At 37.5% G+C, this 15,743-nt stretch overlaps 1 protein-coding gene across 2 annotated transcripts in view; it reads right to left on the minus strand.

Moving 5' to 3' along the window:
• SCAF8 (SR-related CTD associated factor 8) overlaps nt 1–15,743 on the minus strand; it is a 155,159-nt gene that overhangs the window by 62,864 nt on the left and 76,552 nt on the right. The window lies entirely within an intron of this gene.

Consider the following 15,743-nt stretch of genomic DNA (forward strand, 5'->3'; position numbering starts at 1 on the left):
TAATTGCTCCAATCTAATGTAAATACTGAAGGCATGCAGTAAATTCCTAAATTGTTATTATTATTTTTGCATATTCTGAAATTCTGTGGAGACATCCAAAGTACTTTTTCTATGTATAGTAATTACTCTCATCATTTTCACATACACAGAAATCACTAAAGGAGCAAGGCTACAGGTAATTTGATTGATCACTTCATCCATCCCTGACCCCTGCCACGTCTGCTGATGTTTGACCTATTTTTAAACTTGTGCGAGGCTGAAGATTCTACAAATTCCCACTAAGCAAACTATTCCAGGGCTCCTCTTTCCCTTGCCACTTAATATTTTTTCCTGATGCTTACATTAAATCATCCTTGCTATGATTTAAGTCTATTATTCTTTTTCAATACCAACAGCACTCAACTGCCATCAGTTACATCCCTTCCTCTTCAGAGTCAACTATTTCTATACAAAGGCTGCTATCACATCTTCCTTCCATCTTCCTGTTTCTAGACTAAACAATCCTTCAGCCTTCCCCTGAAGACCCATGTGTTTCAGATCTTTGGCTTGGCTCATTGGCCTCTTTAATGCTCTCTGAATAAATTGAATTGTACTTGAGCAGCAGTCCCCACAGCTTGGTAAAGCATTGAGGCCTTATCAGTACTCATTAAAACAATTCTGTTATATATATTCCTATTCGTGTGCCCACAATATCGTTGGCCTTGGTTGCAGTAGCACAATATCACTGGCACATGTTCAGCACAGGATCATTATAACATAGTCACCTGCAGCACTGCTGCCTGGCCACTCATTTCCCATTGGTATATGTTGCAGCTGATAATGCCCATCTATATGCATGCTTTTCTAGTCTGCAATTCAACTGCTGGAAACGTGGTATTTTCCGGGCTACTTCAACACTTTATCAAGATCATTGTCCACTCTAAGTCTTGCTTTAGCACACTTGATCTAGTCTATAAATTTATTAAACCTACTTTCTGGCCTTTCATTCACATTATCTGTAAGAATACTGAGTAGCACCAAAACAAGTTAAAATGTTTGCAGAACAGCACTTAATGGTACATCATTGCAAACTACTCTCTGCATATGGTTTCCAAATTATTTATGCACTCACTTCACAATAATTTATTCTAGCTCAGTTTCCCTAGAACATATGAGCATACAAACAACTAAAATATACTGCCATGCAGCCTTGTTCAAATAAAGAAGGCAATACTATTAAATCTTTTAAAATTAAGTATTGTATACTCTTTGAGAACAAAAGCATTATACAGAAAAAATTCAACTGAAAACATGATCTTGCTAATAACTGATTGTACATTCACATAACTACTTTCATGAAGTACATGCTCTATTGGAATACTGTTCAATTAGGGCTTAATGGGACTCTGACAGCCTCCTAAAACTGGTTTTTCTTCAGTAGAAACCTTCATTTAGTAAACAGCAAAGATATTTCACTACAATACTGCCACTGGAAATAAGTTAGTTTTACAGCATCAGAAAATACCAAGTTGCAAAACTACTATTCATCTCACATGAATTCTTGATCAGAAACATACTGAACAGAGAGCACAAACAACCACAGAACCAGCCATTCGACACTTCTCATGGAAAGTATTTCCACTTATGTTAATCTTGATGTAGACACATGACAACTGCATAAATACTGGAGGCACACTTCCTACCTAATACAAGTTATTTGCCAGATTTTTTTCTATTTCTAATTCTATGCCATATTTTACTTACTGTTTACTGGCTATTCTGAGCCATTCACAACAGTGAAATCGTTTGCTCCCTGAAGTGGAAGCCAGAGCCCTTGGCTCTTTCATAGTGATACGAAAGATAGTATTTTCAGTTCTGAACCAGAAACATTGGAAGCTAGCAAAAGCTGAAATACAAATCTAAATACAACACAACACCAATAAATTTCCAGGAAGAGAAGAGAAAAAACTAACTCTCAAAAATACATGATTTCAGAAAGGCAACAGCATATATAGAACATAAAAATGTTTTCTATGTTCTTCAGTGGAAAAGAAGGCAATGTGAGAAGGGATGGCCCTGTCTGCCTGACCCAGCACCAGCTGCGACAAATAGCCGCTGTCTGACTGTCAGGGCAAGGGAGGGTTCTCACAATAATCTTTGTCCCTTACGGCAAGACTAAAGTCCTGAGACTGAGATTAACCAGATGTCTTTACTTCTCTGAGATGAGAGTAGCTTTAGGGGTTTCAAGTTATAAAGATGTAAGAGACTTTAGTGAGTATTGTAGGCATCTAGATGCTAAAATTACTTTCCTCATTTTGTTAGTCAGAGCTAGAATTTCCTTCCTTTTGTTAAATTGAGACTTTTGGACTCGGTGAAAGTAAAAGAAAGACAAATCTCTCAATCATAAGCACAGTTGGAAGAGACCCCATGTAGCAGCTTGCTCAGCAGCAGCAGAGATGGCACTCTGGTGATCTGCAAAGTTGCATGTGTTACAGTGACCTCTCTCTTAAAAGCCCTGAGCTCTACTACAAGAACAGGATGCTTTGTTACTCCAAGACTTTTGAAACTCATAGAGTGAGGTCACCTGAACGGGCTTCCCAACCCTAAAAACATGGATCTGATGATACTATGGGGACAACAGATATGAAGAGGTGTCCACCCACAGGTGCTGGCATCACAGATGCTTACAGTTCCCAGGGTGCAACTGGATGGGCAGTCAATTTCAGAAACATCAGGCAGAAATCAAAAGTGCATATAAGAGCAAGAGAAGCAAAACTGGTGCACTGATACTGTTGTTATTGAAATTACCTATGCTGGAAATAAGGACAATTCTTCTGCTATAATTCTACAGCAGTCAAATATCCTGAGGGATATTCTTAAAACATCCAGTGCATTCTTTTTTTTGAAAGACCACCTCTTTTCAGTGATGGCTGAAGTTGCATACAGAGATGCATTTCTGATAAGCACAAAGGAACTGCTCCAGCCATATGGGATGGGGGGTGATTCACTTCATTAGGGTTAGTTTTCTAAGGATAAGACTCTGTCAAATCACAGGTGTCTCATGCCATTTTAGATGCCCTAAGGGTTTCCCACCTCATCAATATATCTTTAATGACACTTGCACTTCTGCACATGCAGCACGCCATGACAAATGTCACAAACCCAGCAAGAGTTACCTATAGTCACACACAGTGCTGGGCACCTCAGCAGGAGGATTTATCTTACGTTTGTTGAAGTGCCAAATGTGAAAGTCAAGAGGCAGCCACAGAGGTGTGTGGGTGACCCTTCCCCTGCTGAGAGCTCTCTGCACTACAGAGACAAAGAAGTCAGCTCTGCAGTGTAAATGTTTTGCATGAGATGAGTCTCACTTTTGCAAAAGCAGGGAATGGGAGAAATTCCAGAAGTGTAGCATTAGCATGCTGATAGACAGAAGGAAAATTAGTGACAGTGAAATTAAGCATACAGTTACCAAATAGTGAAATAATTAATAGCAAATTCAAAAGTTTTAATGAAGTTAGCAAGAACCATGAAATATGCCGGTTTTAACTGACTTCAAATTTCAGTGAAAGTTTATGGTTTAGAAAGTAAACTATTGATAATGAGATACTTCAATATTCTTGCTCCTGAATGTCATAACCTTTATAATATGGAAATGCTGATGATTATATACTTGAATTAAACTATGAAGCACCCGTCCCTAATATGTTAGAGAAGATTCTATCAAGATAACTGTAACATTTGGAATATCACGTCATTTTACCTATTTTGATGTCATAACTAAACAAGACACCTTAAAATTACAATGGTGATTTAGGTGATTCAATTAAAGGTGCTTTTTAGGGATGTAAAATGAGTAGTGACATTCAATATCTGAAATACTGTAGCATTTCTGTACTTACGTTACACAAAAATTCTCATAGCTGATTTTTTAAAACAAATTAAGAGAAAAAAAATATTAGGCAGAAGTATATCTAAGACTTTTGATGTCATAAGAGGAAAAGTTAGAAACGAACAGCCCAGAGGCATACCACATTTGCAGCTCAGATATGACAGGGTCCCCAAATACCAGCTCTTCTAAATGCAGCTGGGGACCTTGCATCTTCCTCTGGGCTTGGGTGAGTGCTGCACCCAAGAGGAATTTCATCATCTCTGGACAAACACAGGTCTTGGCTTTATCAAACAGGGCTTCATCAACTCCAGAGATTTTCTCCTGTGTCCTATGGTGTGATTTATTTCTGTAAATCATCACCTGCTGAAGAGAGATGCTCACATGACTATCTCAGTTTTCATCTTTTGGTTTACTTTTGTGCACTTATAGACAAAAAGGAAAGGTGCAAAATGTGACTTGTCTTTTGTGATAGATTCAGAAGTGGCTGAGAAAAGAGAAACCAAAATAAAAGGCACTTGCAGAGCATTAATCTTGAGATTTCTTGGGATTTTAAAGCCAGTCTTGTAAATTTTGAAGCTGTGACTCTGTGTGTGTTTGACATGTGCGGGACAAGAAACATCTGGATCTGCTGCCTGCCAGATTTGCAGACTAAAGCAGTTACCTTGCTCAGCAGTACTATGAGCGAGACAAGGATTTACATTAGTGCTGGAGTACAGCCACATAGCTACAGGACTGAATAGTCTCCTGACAGCTCCTGACACAGTGGGCAGTATGCTCAGTCTGTGCTCAGCAGCGCTCATGGGTGTGATATGGTATGGCAGGGTGTGAGAGCTAGAAACTGCTGAAGAACACACAAAGGTTTAAGGAAGGAAGAGCCTTAACTCCTGCTGCTGGGCCTGGCTACAGGGATGCTTTTACTCTGCATCAAGGCAGGGATGCATTCACAAGCAGGGCAGTGGCAGTTTGGATAAATCCTTTGGGTTGACCTGAAATGCTAAAGGGAAAGGCTGATTGAGTTGGTTCTCAGCCTGTATGAGGGAATGAAGATAAGGATGAAGGATCACAAGAAGAGGCTCCATCTCAATGACAACTCCTTATTCCCCAGGGTGATCTCAAAAGCATGCAAAACTGTAGGCCTCTGCTATTTGGAGCAGGATGTGTTCCCATGTGTGGCACCCGAGACTTAAGTTCCTTTCCATTGACTGACCAAGATGTATCTCATTTTTTTCTGACTCTTTCAGAAATTAATTGCTTATATTTATAGATATATGTAAGTAAGACAACACCTATTCAGGTACTTTTGCTTGTTAGGTTTTTCTATTCTTTCCCTGTAGCTTGCCTCTATATCCATTCCAGTTTGATTCAATTCTTCAACATAGGTAATGAAACCTCTCTACTACACATAGCCTACAAATACCTTCTATAAAGGCACCAATAACTTCACTATGTCTGCTGAAAACACCTTACATGGTATGCCCTAAGATAGCATTTATCTTTTACTCAGCTGTATTACATCTACTGCTTAGAGACATCCCACCACTCTTAAACATGCTTTGTTTTTCCCTCACTTTACTATCTCTAACAGATAATTGTAGAAACCGCATTTCTTTGCTGAAGTGTCTGACTTTGCGTGGGTATTACTAAATTTTATCTCAGTCTTTCGGCATTATCTGTGGATAAAACACATATCTGCTATTTCCAACAGCTGAGTCCAGATATTCCCTCCCTGGAGGAATTACAAATACAGAAATAACCAAGAAAGCTGAACCTCACAAACTATAGATTCTTTTAAATATACTGAAAATTGCTTGAGAAATGTCAGATACATTTAAAATTTTAATGCTTAAAAGAAATAGCTTTAGATAAGGTCTTAAATAACTTTACTGATGGTACTAAGTATGACTAGTCATTACTTGTGGTTTCTCTGTAACCTTAGCAGAACAGAAAGTCAACAACTTCAGTGCTGACTTATGGGGTCTGACACTAAATATGCTTCTGGCACCTTTAATTCAGATTTATAAATTATATAAATAGAATGTTGCTTAGTCCCATTCTTTCATTCATCTACAAATGTTTCTGTATTGATGATAAATCAGTCCAATGCTAAGTAAGCAGGTGACAATCTTTCTGTAGAACATTTTGTTCAGATCACTGTTAACCTTATTTTCTAATCACAAGAGAACTTTTTATTTTACCAGATACAAAGCTTGGCTTTCTCTTCTAAAATACAGACCAAGGCACTCTTCATGTCAAAACAGAAACATTTCCATCACTGCTGATCTCTGTTAGCTCTAAGACTTTGATCTGATCTTAAACAATGGCAATTGCTTGATGCTACTGACCTTAAAATGGTGCTTTTTGCATATGCTCACTTTCGAAATCTTGTCAAGTTTCTAAGTTTTGGGGCATTCTACATTAGGCACTTAAACATTTAACTTTTTAAAACATGCTACTGTAGGGAGTAGGGAATTCTTTTCAGAAATAGGAAAACTGAAGTCAAATTCGATGCCAATTGTGCAGAGATAAGCATTTTTTCATAAACAGACTATCACTAGAGTTAGGATATTTGTTCCCCAGCTCCAGCACAGACCACTCAATCCACAGAGTCACCCACCAACTCCCAGTAGCAGAAAAGTGCAGCCAGCTCCAGACGCCAATGGTCTCCAGAGAGCAACATAGGAATTATATGACTTTTTTCAAAGGACATAAACCAGAAAGGTTCTTGTTAATTACTATGGTCTTCTCTAACTGTAACTATTACCAGCATTTCTGCAGAGATCAGACATTCCAAGCATGAAGATACATTAACAAGCTGAGATAGAGGAAGATAAAGAAACTTTAGAGTTTCTCAGACTCCAGTCAGATTAAGCCGTCAAGAACATTCAATTAAAAAATAATCTGAAGACTCTTTTTCACCCTGAAGACACACTGTATTTTTGTCTTTTGAACAAAAATTTTGAAGAATTTCAATTCCTGTACTATACTCAAAGCTTTTTGTAAATAAAACAGAATGTTGCAGTAGAAGGTGCTTAAGATGTACTCAAAAGAACAACCTATTTCAATGCCAAAAAAGCATTTAGAAAAACAGAAGTAAAAAAGTAGCAGTAAATTTGATCAGCTGTTGGCTCATATCACCAATATCTAAGTTTTGCTAACAGTATTTCATTAGGAATTCTATGATTGTAAGTTGAACCAGAATATATTTTATTCTCTAATTGCAATACATGATTCTGCAGTGATACAAACAGTTGGAAAAACACATGGACTGCAGAAAACATAATAGACCAGAAAAAAACATCTAAAATATAATGGGAATACTTAAGTAAGAAGGCTTAGTAAATCCAAAGAAAACTTTATCACCATAGCTACTTTAATTATTGAATTTCCACACATGTTCAAATAAGATTGATGAAATGCAATATGCAGCTACGTTATATAGTCATATTTCTTGAACAGATACAACCTAGGAAAATTTGGTCTGGTGCCTCTAAGTAAAATTTATTTGGAGATGCCTAAGAATGTAGATGACTTTCCAGAAACGTTATTTAAAGAAAGGTTTGAGGGCTTTTATGTTTTGTTTTTGGTATATATATATTTTTTGCGAGTGCAGTGCTGCCAAATATTTTTTACCACTGAAGAAATGCTATTTCAGCTGCATTTGAGCAGAGTAATAGTGGTAGCTAATGGCCTATTCAGTTAATCATAGTTATTCACTCCTTGGAAATGCCTCAGAATATAATAAATGTTTTGTTTTCTATGTGGACTCTTAAATTATGGGCATTATATAATATACACATTATATAACCCATCAGGATGAATACAAACTGAATCCAAAACCACTCCCTTAAAATAACTTCAATATTTGGAGCCTCTGAAGAAGGAAAAACACTGTTCTTATCTGAAGCGCTACTGAAATAGCACTGATGGCAGGATAAGAAAAGGCTATACAGAAAATTCTGGTTTAAATGCAGTTATTTGTCATCCACTTGGAGAGGTCCAAAATAACTATTACAGACCATTTTCAAAAAAGAAAAGTAGTAACATCCTCAAAGAGCTGAATCACATATATCCTTTCCCAAATAAAGGCTGTAGATATAGTGTTGTAGTTTGGCCCATAACAGATCAGTTTTCAGTTTGAAACCAATAGTCGCATTGTCTTTGCTATTACTACATGATTTATCTTGTTCACCTCTCATTTTAGATTCACATGTGCTTTAGAAATATCCATCTGCCTTAGCTTTGTTGTTGTTTTTTTTTTTTTCCTCCCCTCATCGTTAGGAGATTAGGTGAATTACTCTGCAAGAGGTCTGTCACAACAGAAAGGGCAGAGCTGGTTATATCTCATCTCTTTCTGGTTGCCACTACAGCAAAGAGGCACATCATCAGTGTAGCTCCCTCAGGAATTTTACCAGAGGTATTTTATAAAGCTGTGATTAAGCTTAAAAACAAAGGCAGGATTCCACGGTCAGAGATAGTTATTCTTTTCAATTGCTTTGCAGAAAAGATTAGTTCATTGGCTCAGGTAAATACCCCATGGGCTCCAAGGAGTGATGATGATTACAAAGATCATCTTCCCTTGACTTCACAGATGGAATAATTCTGCCACGAACACTGCATTTTGGTGGCTAAGATGTCAGTCACCTTGGGCTATAATACGTCCACATAGTTGACAAACAAAAGGAAGTTTAGCTGTCCTACAGCATAACCACTGCTTATCTGAGATGGGAGCACAACCAAGGAAAGATGGTTGAGATGGTCAACCACTCATTTTCAGCAAGGTTCTTAGAAGAAACCAGTTGTAATTCTTACACTTAAACAAATTTGAAGATCATCAATAATAAAAAAGATGTTTAAAATCAGATGTGATATAAAATAGGGTAATGTTGCAAACAGCTTACAAAACAGGATTAGAATTCACTACAATTGCAGTAATTCAGATAATTGCTCTAAAGTTAATGCACAGAATCCATATGAACAAATAAGATCACTGTTGAAGGCTAATGCCAGATATAGGAAGGAGAAGTACTGCAGAAGAGATCTGCAGAGGGTGGTATATAAACAAACTGTAAATCAGGATAATATGTAGTAGTAAAAAAAAAAAAAGTCTGATGATATATTCATGATATTGCTATACACAAATTGAGGAATTATTCTATTTATTCCCTATCAGCAGAGGCAAAGCTCAAGCTGCAAGACTATGTCCAGTTCTGCCTACCATGCTGTCAGTGGAAGAAAACCATTGAAGGGAGTCCAGATGAAAGACACACAAAAAAAGGATAATATATGTAGAACAAGAAAAGGTTGAAAGAATTAGGTTGTTTAGTCTAGGGAAAGAAAAGACTGAGATAACATTTCACCTATGCAAATGTTTACTATGAAAAGTCAGTGGTGACTAATAGTTCTCCATGTCTCTCGTGCATAATAGAAATGACTTACTATACGGTTGTGGAGATTTAAGTCAGACTATGAAACAACTTTCTAACATAAAGACAATTAGCCCTGCAAGAGGCTATCTATTCATAGAATCATAGCATGGCTTGGAATAGTTATTAAAGATCTAGTTTTAACTCCTCTGCCATGAGCAGGGCTGCCACCTACCAACTAAGGCTGCCCAGGGTCCCATTCAATCTGACCTTGAACGTCTCCAGGGATAGGGCATCCACAGCTTCTCCAGGCACACCATGCCTGTACTTCCCCATCCTACAACTATGGAAGTAACTATGGTGACTAGATAAAAAAAAAAACCTGGTCTCGCTCTCCAGTTTTTAAGTTCCATCAAAGTACTGGAAAGCCACAGTGAGGTCTTCCCAGAGCCTTCTCTTCTCCAAGCTTACCAAGCCCATCTCCATCAGCCCCTTCTCATAGGAGAGGTGCTCCAGCCTTTTGATAACCTTATGTACTCTTCTTATTGCACTCATGCTGGGAGCCTAGATCTGGACGCAGTACTACAGATGGGGCCCTACAAGGGCAGAGTAAAGGGGAACAGTCACCTCCTGCATACTGCTGCCATCCTCTATGGATGCAGCCCAGGATACTGTTGGCCTTCTGGGCTGCAAAAAGCACATAGTGCTGGCCTATACCATTCTGTTCATCCACCAGAACTCCCATGTCTTATTCTGTGAGGCTGCTCTCAATGAATCTTCTCCCCACGCTGCAGACATATCTAGCATTGACAAGATTCCAGTGCAGACCTAGCCTTGTGAATCTCATCAGGTTCACACAGGCCTACTTCTCAAGCTTGTCCAGGTCCCTTTGGATGGCATTCTCTCCTTCTACTGTATCAACTGCACTACTTAGCTTGGTGTAATCAGCAAACTTGCTGAGGGTGCACTCAATCCCACTATTCTAGTTAGTAATACAGATGTTGAAAAGCATTGGTCCCAATATGGACTCTTGGAGGACAGCAGTCATCACTGGCCTCTACCTGGACATAGAGTTATCGATCATAACCCTCTAGCTATGACTGTCTAGCCACGCTGGTTGTCTCAAATGACTTCCTCATCTGGTAAGTGCCTTAACAGATTCTAGAAGGCTCTGTTCTATAGTCTACTCAGGCACAGAGGCTTACTGGCCCGGAGTCTTCCGGGCTTTCTTTTCTACCTTTCTTAAAAATGGGAGTGATAATTCCTTTTTTTCCAGTAACTGCTACACAGGCAGAGTGGAACATTTCCATGATGTCTTGTCAGCGTTTTAGCCTTAAACATAATAACCTATAAAAAAACTACAAAAATATAAAATTCACCACCTAAAAAAGATAAATAGATAAAAACAGATCGAAGAAAACATCAAAAGACCACTATTGTAGTGCACGATTATGCTTGACAACTTGAACACAGATTAGAGGACAATCTATAAAGACTGGATAATGTGCTGGAACTTGTGACAACACAAACTATAGTTCTGGAAAAATCAAATTCATGGACAGGTTTGATTTAACTGATTCTGTCAGTTATTCAATTGCTCTTTCTACTTTTACGTCAAGCTTAACAGCTTTCTGAAAAAGTCTGTCAGCTTCAAATGAGAAGTCTATACTTAAACCATTTTTAATGAATTACATAATTTTCTTGATAGGATGTAAAAGTTGCTGTAATTACATTAGCTTTTAGTTAAAAATATAGAGAACTAAGGAGACATACAGTTTACAGAAACTCAGATTTACTTGTTTAAGTAGTCCTTGCAGGGGAAAAAAAATACATATAAAAGAAGTGTATACAGAAATGTTTGTAATGCAGTGTTCTGATTACTCTTTGTATCTTTTCAAATGTGTCAAGGTAACATCAACATCCATTTGCCTGAAGGCCTTTAAAATACATTCAAATAAAACAATTATTTTCACCCTGCAGCATTTCTGGGGAATGAACTTGCAGGATCTGGAAACGTCCAAGAGAGCAATGCACTCATTAGATTGAATTCCTGCTTCTTCAGCCACTCTAGAGTCTTTGTAGACTGCACCTACGTGAGTAATGATCATCTATGAAGAAAATGAATTGCCTATAAAATGATGTGGCCAAAGTGAGCAATAGCAACTTCCTGAGTGTCAGTTTTTCTTCATATTGTACAATTGTCCTGATCTAACTTTAGTTTATGTACTGGCACCAGCTAAGTGCTAAGATGTAGTAAATACTTCTTTCTGATAGATGCCCACTTTACATTGCTGCAAATTGAATCATTATTATAGAAACATATCGTGCCATTAACACTAAAGAAACCAGGCTAAGTAGGGACCGAGGACACAAAAAAGGAAAAGCTTTTAAGGACAGAATAGTTGCCCATAACGTCACAAACTAAAGAAAAGTATCTTTGTCTTCCTGAAACTGAAAGAAAAAACCCAAACCTGTCATTATTCCTTTATCATACAGGGAAAACCAAGACATTCAGCAATTTGCCCAACACCAACTGAAAGCCTACAGTAAGCTACAGAAGATCCAATCTACAGTATCTCTCTCAGTTCATTCAGACCTCATTATGCTATAAGATGATCTTCCTATGAATTAACAACATATATATGAAACACAAAGGGGAACACAAAAGTCCAATTCCCTTGACATTTCTCAAATTTTCTTGTTGATGTGTTTAAATAAGAGATCGAGTCCCCGTCCTAAAATGTGAGGTGCTTCTTATCTGAAATGGGAAGAAAATAGCACAGAAACAGAAGCAAGTTAGTCAAAATGCTCAGGTGATTAGAAACAGTAAGAAGGAAAAAAAAAAAATAGAAATACGATGAGGAATGAAAGGTTTCTGGAAGAAACACTGTAATTTCCTCTGATCTCCGCAAAATTGGAAGGAATAAAGGATTTGCAGGAATTTAGTAAGCACAATTGTTTAACTGTTGCCATAGGATTCTGTATTCTGACTTTATGGCTTTATCTTAGAAATATCTGATCAAGAAGGCCTGAAAGATGAAGTAGCACAATGTCTGTTCTAAATACAGACTCTCAGGATTACGTGTCAAGCATTTCAAATTAAAACCTTGGTGCACAAAGTATGGGCTTAAGTGCCTTGAAAAAAAAAAAAAAAAAAAAAAAAAAAAAATCAGGTGATGATTGCTTGGGGATTCCTATAATAAAGTGAAATTCATATGACTGAGACACTACTTCATGGGAAGATACAGGGAAATTCAACATAAACTGTGCAAGTACTCATTTATAAGCACACACAATGACTTTTCTGTGATAATCTAATTTGGGGTAGGCTGATTTCAACACACCTACCAGGAACCACTAAACATTTCAGTTCAAAATCTTATTTACTTCTCAGGCACAGTTCCCTCAGGATTTATTGGGGAACAAGTTTTGTGCCTTTGAAAACCTGAGCTTCCATACCCTGCTCTGTACCACACTCAGGATGAACAGATATGTTATGGGAAGGGAACAACAGACTTGCATAACCTCAGACTGAAATCTATCCCTTTGCTGTTAGTACTGAAGGTCAGACTGCTATGTTTTGCAACTGATTACTGTTCATGGGTATACAATTATAAGCTAAATAAATCTGATGATGTAGAATTTGTTTCCTGTGCTGGAATAAAGATTTTTCAAGTGCAAAGAATAAAATGGCATCTTCATATCCTGCAGCACAAAAATAATTATGGCAGAGGAGTCCTTTTTAGTGTGATGACACACTGATTTTTGGAGGCAAAGTACAGCTTTATTTTGTAAAGCAATTTCCTTACAAATCATGTCTTAGTTTGTTGTCTTTTGTGTAAATTATTCAGTAATTCAATAATACTGTTTCGAAGGTCATGTAAAACAAAAGCAGGTATGGAGACAAATTAGAACAAAAACCTACTTATATCTTCCAAATGCTGTCAGATACTAGGAATGCCATAAATAAAACTTTTAGGAGTCTGGTGCCAAGGTATTTACTCAGACAACACCCAGACTTATGAACTCACATCTATAGGCATTAAAACATTTTAACACACGTTAACAACACTAAAAATGCATCTCGGTTAAATATCATGCAACCTGGGAAATGCACTTGCTTTATGAAAAGCAAATTGAAAGCCAAAGAACGTATCAGCTCTTTCAAAGCTAATGAGAAATCTGCCTTCTGATTCTATCAAAAATATCCTGAATTAAGTGCTTCTGAAAGTAGATAGGAGGAAGGGAAATTTCAAGGAATGATGTGAGAAAGATCACACAAAATATTTTAGGGGATGGAACTCCTTCATGTGAAATATTTTGAAATTTGCCATAGCCAGTGCTATTAAAGAAGAGCTGACTGGTGGGAGAGTAGTTTCTGTATAACATTTTCCTAACTTTCTTTTAACATGAAACTTTGGAAATCAACCAAATTTCAGAAAATGCTTTATTTGGATAGTATTGCACATTCAATCATAGAAAAAGATGGTTTCATTAGAAAACCAACAATGAAAAACTCTCATGAGTTCATCTAACTTAAACCATAATGTTAGAAAAAAGACAGCTGGCAGACAGAAACATGAACTGAGCAGAAAGACCAACATAATGCATTTTAGCATTATTAGACTTTGAAACTTGCCATAATTTTGTCAGTCATACTAATATCAAGTAAGCAATCGAGCTTGCATGAGTGTTGTTTTTAAACTAATATTCAATTTTTAAGGGTGTTTTTCACATCCTTCTGTTTCTCCATACTTGCTTTATTTATCCCTTTTCACATAGACAGTGCTGCAACTATGCACTCATCTGCGCTTAAACTTCGGCACACAAAATTCCAGTTACTCTAAGCTAACGTCTCATCTCATGTACTCCCTCAGATGAAAGATTAAATTCTAAAATTTAGTATTAGTCATAAAGAGATAGTTAAACAACATAATCAGTGGGATGAGAAGTTCAATCTACTTTTCAGTGTATTAATGAAAAATCAGAAGGACTTCTGTAGCAGCACTACTGAATGTCTCAGTGAGTTGTCTTGCATTACATCACAATTCTAATACACATATTCTAATGGATTTTTTTTTTTGTTTTTGCATCTTTTTGCCAGCTTTGTCCTTTAGTCTTCCCAAATGTGGCTTGGTCCTGAAAATTGTCAAGGATTAAAGAGAAGGTAGAAGGGAGTTAAATTCAGTAGTATATTTAAATAATTTGTAGTACTTGCTTTCAGATGGTCACTACTGAAACCTTAAACTCACAAAGCGACTGTGGAATCGAGCTACCAAGATGAAATCCATCACATCTACCAATAGCTTATGCATAAGGTGAAATGAAAGACCATAATACCTCCTCTAGAATAATAGTATCAGTATCATTTGAAGTGGCAGGAACGCAGCATGAGTTTTCTTAAATTCATCGACATGTCCTTGGAAAAGGAATAGTCTAATCATTCTCATTTTTAATAAGGGATACTCTAGACAAATATTTCATAACCACAGATATTTCATTCTGACTAAGTTCCACAACTAGGTTATTTTCCCTATCCACCTGTTTATATGCTTGAACCGTATATTGTTTTTCTACTGTTAAGTTGCATTTGTCTTTGTACTCTCTTAAAAAGCGTACAGCCTGGCACAGATCTTCATACAACAGCTCAGATGCAGCTCCCTGGGCTCTTCATTTAACATCAGATGGGAATTTGGGAAACAAGTGAGGTAGACATCTTACCAGTGCAACTACTAGCAGCTACACCCCCTTGTGATCTTATGCCAAATTCCCAAGACTCCAAAGACTTTAGTCCATCACGTGCCTGCTGTGCTCCTTTGCACAAGTCATTTGTTCCCCGGAACAGTCTGGCTTTTTCAACTGTCAGTGCTCTAAATCATAATAGCAGCTGCTTTCTTCCAGTATGCACAAGAACAATTTCTAACATAATCAAACCTAGCTCTCCATATTGGCCTCTAAGTTACTGTTAAGGCTTCTAGTTGTGTCTTTACTACATATTTAATATACCCTTAATAAATGTTTTTTTAGGGATATAGAACACATCTAGATGAATGATAGGGAACCATAACATCCATAAAAACCCAGCTCAGCTACAGTGAAGCATAGCAAATCTTTTCATGTGATTCCCTGCTGAGGTATTGGGCAGATCCAACATACTCAGCCTCCTGGACTTGCCTTTTTTTTTTTTTTTTTTTTTTTTTTTTTTGTTATTAAAACCAGGTTGTACTCTGCTCCCCTGTGCCAGATCCACAAACATAGTGTGATGATGCCTTGAGCTCACCTAGCGCAAAGCAACCCCACACTCTCAGAACATCCTCTGCCTGGGCTGGTACAATGCTCTTTTTGGCACCCCCATACTGACCTGCACTCATTTTTCCAAGGCTTGTCAAGGTGCCTAGAGAGATATTCAGAGATATTCTTCAGCAGAACCTGTTTGAGATTTTGTGTTTCAATGAAACACATTTGGGAAACATCACCTGGCTAAAAGCACTTCAACTTTGTGGCTAAGCAGT

This window comes from Lagopus muta, chromosome 2 (genome assembly GCF_023343835.1).
Source record: "Lagopus muta isolate bLagMut1 chromosome 2, bLagMut1 primary, whole genome shotgun sequence".
Taxonomy (NCBI): domain Eukaryota; kingdom Metazoa; phylum Chordata; class Aves; order Galliformes; family Phasianidae; genus Lagopus; species Lagopus muta.